Source organism: Lathamus discolor, chromosome 2 (assembly GCF_037157495.1).
Source record: "Lathamus discolor isolate bLatDis1 chromosome 2, bLatDis1.hap1, whole genome shotgun sequence".
Classification (NCBI taxonomy): Eukaryota; Metazoa; Chordata; class Aves; order Psittaciformes; family Psittacidae; genus Lathamus; species Lathamus discolor.
The window spans coordinates 65,854,745-65,863,234 of record NC_088885.1 but is presented as its reverse complement, the minus strand read 5'-3'; the positions used below and the strand labels follow the sequence as shown (position 1 = coordinate 65,863,234).

Below are 8,490 nucleotides of genomic sequence, written 5' to 3'. Positions count from 1 at the left end.
CTGATACCACTGAGCCTTCAGTAGATGAGGAGGAAAGAAAGAAAGGAAGGACTTTCTTTTGTCAGTCATGCCAAGCAGGGAGAAGCATATGAAGATGGCATGACATCCGTGACATGCCACAAGCTGTTGCTGTAGGAAAACATGCCATCCCTCAGGTTCTGGATAGTGCAAGGAAGACCCTGAACCTCGTAAGTATCAGATGCAATGGTATCTCCCACCCACCTGGCTGCTTTACACTGATGCATTCTCAGCTTTTTGCTCTTCTTCCTTCCCACCAGCCACATTTCTCTTTGTGTTTGCTGCCTGCATAGTACCCAGGACAACAGATCCTACTCCTCCTCGTCCTTAGGGCCTCCTGCAGCAAACAAATGGAAACACCGCACCGCACCCTTGGATCTTGCTTCAGCCACCATCAGCTTCTGTCCAGAGGGGTCACGGCAGCAAGCTCTCACAAGAAAGCAGTTCCTCACCAGGGGATGTGGAACTATATCACTTTTACAAACTGAAACGCTCTTCCTAAAAAAGTTTGGTCCGTGGTTCGGGTTTTTTGTGGCAAACAGGCTGCAAAGGTAAGTGGGCAGGAACCGGAGTTTAGGCCAATCCCCTACATTTCGTGGTGTGGGCGCTTCCTGGGCCCCTGCTACCCTGGGGACCGCTCTCGGAATGGGCAAGCAAATACCCTGGCGTTGTCTGGGGACAAGGCTCCCTGAGGAGTCGGCGGTGACGGGGCGGAGGCTGCTCAAAGCAGAGGGGCCCCATCCTCGCGCAGGGAAGCAAATCCAGCCGAGGGCGGCGAGGCGCCCTTCCACCCCGCTGTGGCTGGGCGGTGCCGGGGGCTGGCTGCAGGCGGAGGAAGAGGCCAGGATATTCCTGAATGAACGTCTCCCTCCTCACCCCACACCTCCGCCCGGCGCCCGCCCGCCTCCCTCCCGCCACTCGCCGGTGTCGCTTCGAGGCGCAGCCAGTTTCTATAGCGACGGCGCTGATCCGCGGCTCTTCCGAGTAGTAACAAAGCCGGCCGGCCGCCCGCGGCCGCGCCGGAGCTGAGTGGGGACGAGGCTCCCTCCCCAGAAGACACCCCGCTCGCTTGCGGCGCCGCGGACAGGTACGGAGCGAGGGGCTCTTTCTTCAGCGGCCGCCACCCGCCCAACCGACGCGGTTGGGCCATCGCCATGCGGCCGCGGTGCCCCAAGCCGGGCGGCGGGGAGCGGGGACCTGCACCGGGCGACGGCTGCGGGCGTCGCCTGAGGGGAGGAGAAGGACGCGTCCGCGCCTGTGGCACCTGATAGAGGGGAGCGGGGAGGAGTGCCGCAGGTACGCCCCGGGCGGCCCCGCTCCGATTCCGCCTGGGCAGGGCCGGGGGCACGGCGGCAGCTCAGCGCCCGGACCGCCGCGGCTTGGCGGCGTGGGCCCGGCGGGTCGGCTCCTCCGTCCCGCGGCCGCGTGAGGGCTGCGCTGGCGGGGGGCGACACGGGCGGGCTCCGCGCCCTGGGCTGCAACCGGTGGGCTTGGCTTTGCCTCTTGGCCGAGGTCATCGATTCCCCTCCTCGGCTAAGATCACCCTCGATAATAGTGGTGGTGGTGGTGGTGGTGTTGGCTTTGCTCCCTTGGAAATCTGGGGGTTACAAAGTTTGATTTGTTCAGCTTTATAAAGTAACGTTGAATAGGGTGATAGCTTTAAAATGCGCTACTTAGTTTAAGGGAAAAAAAATCAAAAGGATTGATTGGTATTGAAGAAATTACTGCTTTTTAGGAGTAAGTGTACCAAAAGGTTTTACACAAAATGAATCTGTAGCTTTCAAAGCCAGCTTAGCTCATTCGAAGACGGAGCGACGGTAAGATGGTAGAGGTGATAAAGGCGTGCTTATCTCGGGCAACCAAGGTTAGTTAAGAATAAGCCACCCTTAGCCCCTGACATTCCCGTGTCAGAGGGTCGTTAGCGGAAGGAGAGTTGCCTGGGCGATGTTTGTAGTGACTGTATGAATAACATTTGAATCGTAGTGGCTGTACGAGTAACCGTGCATTTCAACAGAAGTTTAAAATTCAGAGCAACTTCCCAGTGATAACAGAACGGCTGACCTTGCATGATGAGGTCCTAAGGAGCAGCCATTAAGGTTCGTTGCTGAATGATTTAGGAAATAAATTAGCCGATGGGCCAGGGCAAAGTTGTACTGTGGCATGTATGCAGCCAGCAGGGTGCTCTAGATGGGAGTCTTCTTGGATATGAACAAGAGAAAAAAGGCAAATGGTATGTGAGATGAGGACAGTGTGGCTATCATAGTTACTGAGTGGGTGGACAAGAATCAAAATTTTAAGTCATATGTACTGTAACTATCAGATATGATATTTAAAGCACTATACATAATGTAATATCAACGTATTGGAACCCAAAGGCTAAATATTGACTGGAAGAAGTTTAAGAAGTATATAAAAATAATGACTGTTAAATGAAAAGTGGAGCTACTGTTACTAAGTAAAAGCTGTGAAAATAATTTATAGGGTGGAAAGAGAAGATACAGCTCTCTTTAGCAATCATGAATACAAGTGGCATATAAACTGTAGATAGGCTTCTCTTGCAAGAGATGTGTAACTGAAATTAAGTTTTAAATAAGGGTTAATCAGGGTTAAACAATTCTGAATATAAAAGTTAAATGAATAATATCAGCATAGTTTGATAAAAATAAAATCACAAATAAACAAACAGAAGTGGAATTTCTTACTTATGTTGATTGCAGGGGTTTGCCCAGGGTTTATAAGTGTTTGTCCTTTGCTTCTTTCAGAAGTGCCACAACAGTTGTTTTGTTGAAAAAGTTATAACCTTCTGAATGACCTCTGTTTTTCATGCAACACCGAATAGCAAACTCTTGAGTTTATTAAATGTGTAAAAATGGGGACCTCAGATTAGTTTAGCATGATGGAAAATAGCATTTCAAGACCATACTCTGGGCTATCTGAAATTGAATGCACCTAGCAGGAAATAAAAGGTCAGCTGTATATAATAAAGACCTGGGGACTTCTATTCCCTTAGCTGTGTGGCAGGGAATGAGAAACATCAGAACTCAATATAATCTTGCCTTGAAAGCTGAAGGGATAGGCAAAATATTTATGTTTAACGCTCCCATGTGGCATTTCAGTCCTGAAATTGTTCCATGTGGAACAATTGCAAACTCCACTTGATGAAGTTTATTAGAGATAAAAACAATGTATTAGTTAGTTGGGGCAGTACCAGGAAAGAACCCAACAGCCCACTATAGATAATATGTCCTGTAATAGGCTCTGACATGTGTAAAGGCTTCTAATGGTCTGAACAGTTCTAGCACTTAGATCACAGTCTCTCAGACTGTCATTTCACACCTTTCTGATGCTCCTTAGTCCAGACTAGGTTTACAGGAAGCCTGTTCTTAAACTGTCATGAAAGCATCCTCTATAGCTATGCACTCTGTACAGGGACATAAGGCCACTGCAGAAGTCTGCTTGCCAGTTTTCCTCTTGCTTTAATGAGTCTGAGTTTAACGTGTTTGTCTATATACTAGGTTTGATGACTCTGTTAAATGTTTTTCTGGAGATGTGTGTGTGCTTGCTGTAGCCAGCTACACTTATCACCTACTGACTAGAGAATGTTTTCAGTCCTTCCAGCAAGGTTGCTAAGGACTATTAGGGATCCTCAGAGAGCAACGGTTGAGAAATTCTCTTGTGGCTTTTGCACACATTTTGTGCTGAAGCGCTTCCTATCCAATATAAACTACTGTTCTGACACTAACATAATATTGGCAGATTCGTACCTTAGAGTAGTGTAACATATGATAACTGTGACTTTCTAGTATAAAGGAAACATTTGCAAGTGTGAGTGCTGTAGTAAGCTGCAAAGAACTCAGGCCTCCTGAAAACATACCTTAGGTTTCAAATTCATATGCAAAGATACATAAAGGAGTACAAGATATGCAGCTTTTAACCTATTACAGCTCCACAATTATTTAAACCCAATCTTCTGTGGTTTCATTCAGCTTGGTTTTCCTGCAGACATGATGTAGTGCACCATTTTAGTCATAAGTGCCATAAGTAAACATACTTTTCCTTTTCCTGTTGTTATCTTTTTCACTATTGACAGATAAGTCCAGTTTTTCAGATCTGATGGTAGCTTACAGCTAAGTTATTTTGCAATGAGGGGATGTTCGTGTGCAGGCTTAACTTCAATAGATTTCCAAATGGGTGGAAGTCTGTGGTAACTGTCCAGTCAGAAGTCTTTTATTAGCTGTCTAACAAGATCTACACAAACATTCAGTAAAAGCTTAAATTACACAATGGCAATTAAAGTATAGTCCAGGTAGTGTGAAAACCTGAGATGCTCCAGTATCTCCAAAGTATTGAGCGGAGATTTGACATTCATTAAGGCTTTACCTGGTATCTGTTGCCATTTCCAGGAAATCTAGCCTAAGTGTTAACAAAGTTGTTCTATGAAAGACTCGGGTTCACAAGCATTTTGTAAATATGTATTGCCTTTGGAAGTAGCATCTATAAAAATTACTAATGATGGTGCTGCAGTGTTCAGAAATTGGGGAATGGCTGGGGATGGACTGCTTTATCTCTCTGCTTTCCTGCCTCAATTAGGAATTGTCCAAGTTATTGGGAGAAATGGCAGCCTGGCAGAAAAAAAGGGGTGTGATAATCTGGGTTTAAGAGCAGCCGTATGGAAACCTGAAAGAACCTGGAGGTTATGGGCCTGCAGTGAGGAACAAGGTGGGGTTTAATCTGCAGCCCGTGACTGAGACATAGGCCTGGAGTCAAGGTGCGTGGTGCTAGAGAGTTACCTGGGACTGGCATGAGGAGTCAGGTTGAGATGGGACTGGGACTAGGACAGGCTGCTGGAGGAGACCCAGACAGGAAAATCTGTAAATATTAGGCTGTGTCCTCCCAGTGGATGACCCCAGTTAGGGGCTGCAGGCTTCTTTTGTAAGCCTTCAAGGCTTCATTGTCAATATCTGTTGCAAAAGATATTGTACAGGAAACCCAAACCTTTCAATAATAGTTCCAGGGCAGGTGGTATTCCAGGCAGGGGAGCTCATCTTGGCAGGCAGTTCATGGCAAAGAAGGAAAACTCCTGTTTCAGATGATAGATGGATAGTCAGTCTGTAAATCTCAGGCAGGAGATGTGCTACTGTGAACAGAAAGGAAATATTCTCTGCTTGGTGACTCACAATCAGTGACCTGATCAGAGTCTGCTTGAAAAAGCATCTGACCTTGAAGCTTCTACTGTGGAATAGCTTTATGTGAAAGTATGTCTTGACCCCTGAGGAGCTGCCCTGTCGGTGTTTACAAAGAACCTGAAGAAGTCACTTGTCTCCTCATACATGATGGGGGACCTGGAGTGTCTCCACAGTAGTATTCTGTGGTGGAAACAAACCTTAAGCTGATACTGGCCTTTCACTGTTCAAACAATTCCTACAAGTAACTCTCAAAAAAGCTTGAGAAGGCTTACTAGGGCTTCTACCACTATTGAAAATATTCAGCTTATTTAACTAGAGTTTTGTAAGCAGAAATTTTGTGTAGTGTTTGAATCACCCTTTGTCCAGGTGGATTGTTGTATAACGTGTGTAATGAGGGCTTTTATTTTCCTGTACCTTTTCAGTTCACTGAATTACAGTCATATGCTGTTAAAGTGCCAGCCAAATGAAAGTCAAAGAAAGAAACAGTGTTGTATTTGGTTCTAGGTACAATGAGTGGGTTGTGGGGTCACAAATTAAACAATGAGAATAAACCAAACCATTCACTATAATCACAAACTATCCTGCACACTCAATGAAGCTTCCTGTGGAAGAAAATCATGTGTGATTGTATGACTAAAACTGTATTGTAATACATATATTCAGTGGAAAGCTGATGTTTTGTAATGCTGTAGTACTTGGCTTTGCTTTCAGTATATTACAGACATTTTACTGCGTCCAGTAAATCAAAGAGTGCTTTTGTACCTGATGCTTTATTCCTGTAATCAAGTTTCCTCTTATTCTCTGATAAACTAAACATATTGAGCTCTTTAAAGCCTTCACTGGAAGGAGTTTTATTCAGCTCCTGAATAATTTTTTAGTGACTATCTCACTGTTTTTGGAGAAACTATCCAGTCTCTCAAGATCCTTTATAGAATGTGAATATCAGAACCATTTTACTCTTACCAAAGCATAAATGGTACTGGTATCTGGAACTAACAAATAGCTATGTATCCCTCCTCACCCATCCCATATTGCTAAGTCCATGTTGCTAAGATCTCATATGCAGTGATTTGTCCTCTGTGATTTCTGTATGTCCCTGCTCGTTGCGGGGGGTGTTGGACTAGATGACCTTTAAAGGTCCCTTCAAACCCAAACTATTCTATTCCATTATTCTGTATCCTTTCAGATTATTTGTTTTGCATTAGACAGTTCCCTGTTCTCAAGGACTGGTTTGTTATTTCCAGGCTGTGTATCAGGTTGTATTCAGGTACATTTTGTTTCAATGAGGCTGTTTTGCCAAATAATTCTGTACTCTTAATTATTTACTTTTCTGCCATAATTTTGTGCAATTTATACCATTTATCAGAGGTTATTTTATATTTCCCTTAAGTCCACTAGTAAAAACACTTATTAGCCTAGTGCTCAGCTCCCCCTTTAAAACATGCCTATTTGATGATCCCTTTTGGCAGGCATTACTGGAGAAATGTCTGTACATTTTATGACTATGTGCTTCATTCACAGTGTGACGTACTCAGTTTATGTGAATAGTCATACCTTTTCTATAGCAATCTGATGCAATAACAATGCAACTAGAAAGTACTTTATTGTAAAGAGAAATACTGTTTTCTTTTGTTAATTCTTCATTTTGTTTGTATCACTGGAGCAAGGTTCTTAAGTGGAAGCACTCTGCATTTTTCCATATTCTAATGTATGTCTCCTTTCTTCTATGCCATTTCCATGGCCGACCTGGAGTTGTCTTATCCTCCCTATAGGTCTCTGAGATAAATCCTTGATGTTTGTGCTATTAAGTTCAAGGTCGACACCTTGAATAACACTTGTTAAGTAAGTGAAAATGAAATACAATCATACTAGTCAGATCTACCAAAAAAGACCAAAAGATCTATCTAAAAGGGAGAGCACCTTCTAGCAGTATAGCTCATGTTATTCCTCACTGGCCATTAGGTGGTATTTTACACTTCAGAAGGCAGGCATGGATACCTACTCATTTAAAGACCATATAACAATGAAAAAATTCATTTCTGTCCCTCTCTGTCTTTTAAAAACTAGGAACAATATAAAACCTGTCCTTTATACCATAAGTTTCTCTTAGCCTGAAATATTAATACCTTAACATACCGTGTCTCCCACAGGACAAATTGAACAGAGAACATACCAACGATGAATCATCTGGTTTTGTTAGTAGTCAGACGCTTTGGTCATGGATGGATGGATGGATAGATGGATGAATAGACTGAGCCCAGAGCTGTAAGCCAGCCTGGCAGCTAATAGGTAAGTCCCTGGAAGCTCACCAAAATGTTTTCTCAAGCATCATATCTCTGTTTTACATGTTGTATTTTGCCAAATCATATCCTAGAATAGATATATCTTAAAGACAATAGGATCACACTTAAGCATATATCTACTTTTAGTTGAACTTAAGCATGTACACACTTGTACATGCTCAAGTAGGGATCTGAAGAAGAATGCTTTCTTGGATGGGAAGACAGAGAAAACAGCTCTTACAAGACTTGGAGTAAGGCAGAGCTGAAAATTACCAGTGTGCAGGTGATTTAAATGTGAAGTAATAATATTGCATACTTATGGATCCCACAAAATTCCTACAAGAAGTATATTTCTAGTAAATATTACTTAATTGGTCTCTTAAGAATTAATGAAACAAACTCCCTTACATGGCTGTCTTGCCTGTCTATGCCATCTTTCAAACAAGTTAAAAAAGCATTTAAAACCCTAGAATGGAGAAACATTGAGTGCAATGATGTCTCCCTACCTTTGCCTGCTATACCTCCCAAGATAGGTTGTCCTACAGCAGTGTGCTGTGCCGGTGGGTCTGGCAACATTTGCATTATGAAACTTCTTTTTATGAATTTAATGTAACATGTTCAAAATATCTGCATCATGCTCGTGTGGTTTTCAGGGACTGAGGATAATTTTCCGTGTGTTCATCAGTGTAAATGTAAGGCTTCAATAAGACATACTGACATAGTTTTATTAAAATAGAATTTCTTGTTGACTTTGGGACAGGGAAGAGGGAGGCATGCTTCAGTAAAATATAGAAAGAAACTTGCTGAAGTTCTTTTTGATGCAGTTTTATTATTCAGATATGGCTATGAATAAGTTGAACAGCCTTCTGAACTTAGTTACCTGTTAAAAGTTAAGTCTTCCACCTATTTTTCTGCTTCAGTAAAATTATTCATAAAAAAAAGTTAGTTGTGCCAGTCTTGTCATTTGTTTTCAGTTTTAATAACACCAATATGATGCTTGACTC

General features: G+C 43.2%; 1 protein-coding gene across 3 annotated transcripts in view; it reads left to right on the top strand.

Moving 5' to 3' along the window:
* Window positions 1-899: 899 nt before the first annotated feature.
* RNF182 (ring finger protein 182) overlaps window positions 900-8,490 on the top strand; it is a 31,732-nt gene continuing 24,141 nt past the window's right edge. For all 3 annotated transcript variants that reach the window (XM_065667280.1, XM_065667278.1, XM_065667279.1), the window contains exons 1-2: window positions 900-1,105; window positions 7,355-7,493. The gene's annotated coding sequence lies outside the window, so the exon portion shown is untranslated. The remainder of the gene's footprint in view (window positions 1,106-7,354; window positions 7,494-8,490) is intronic.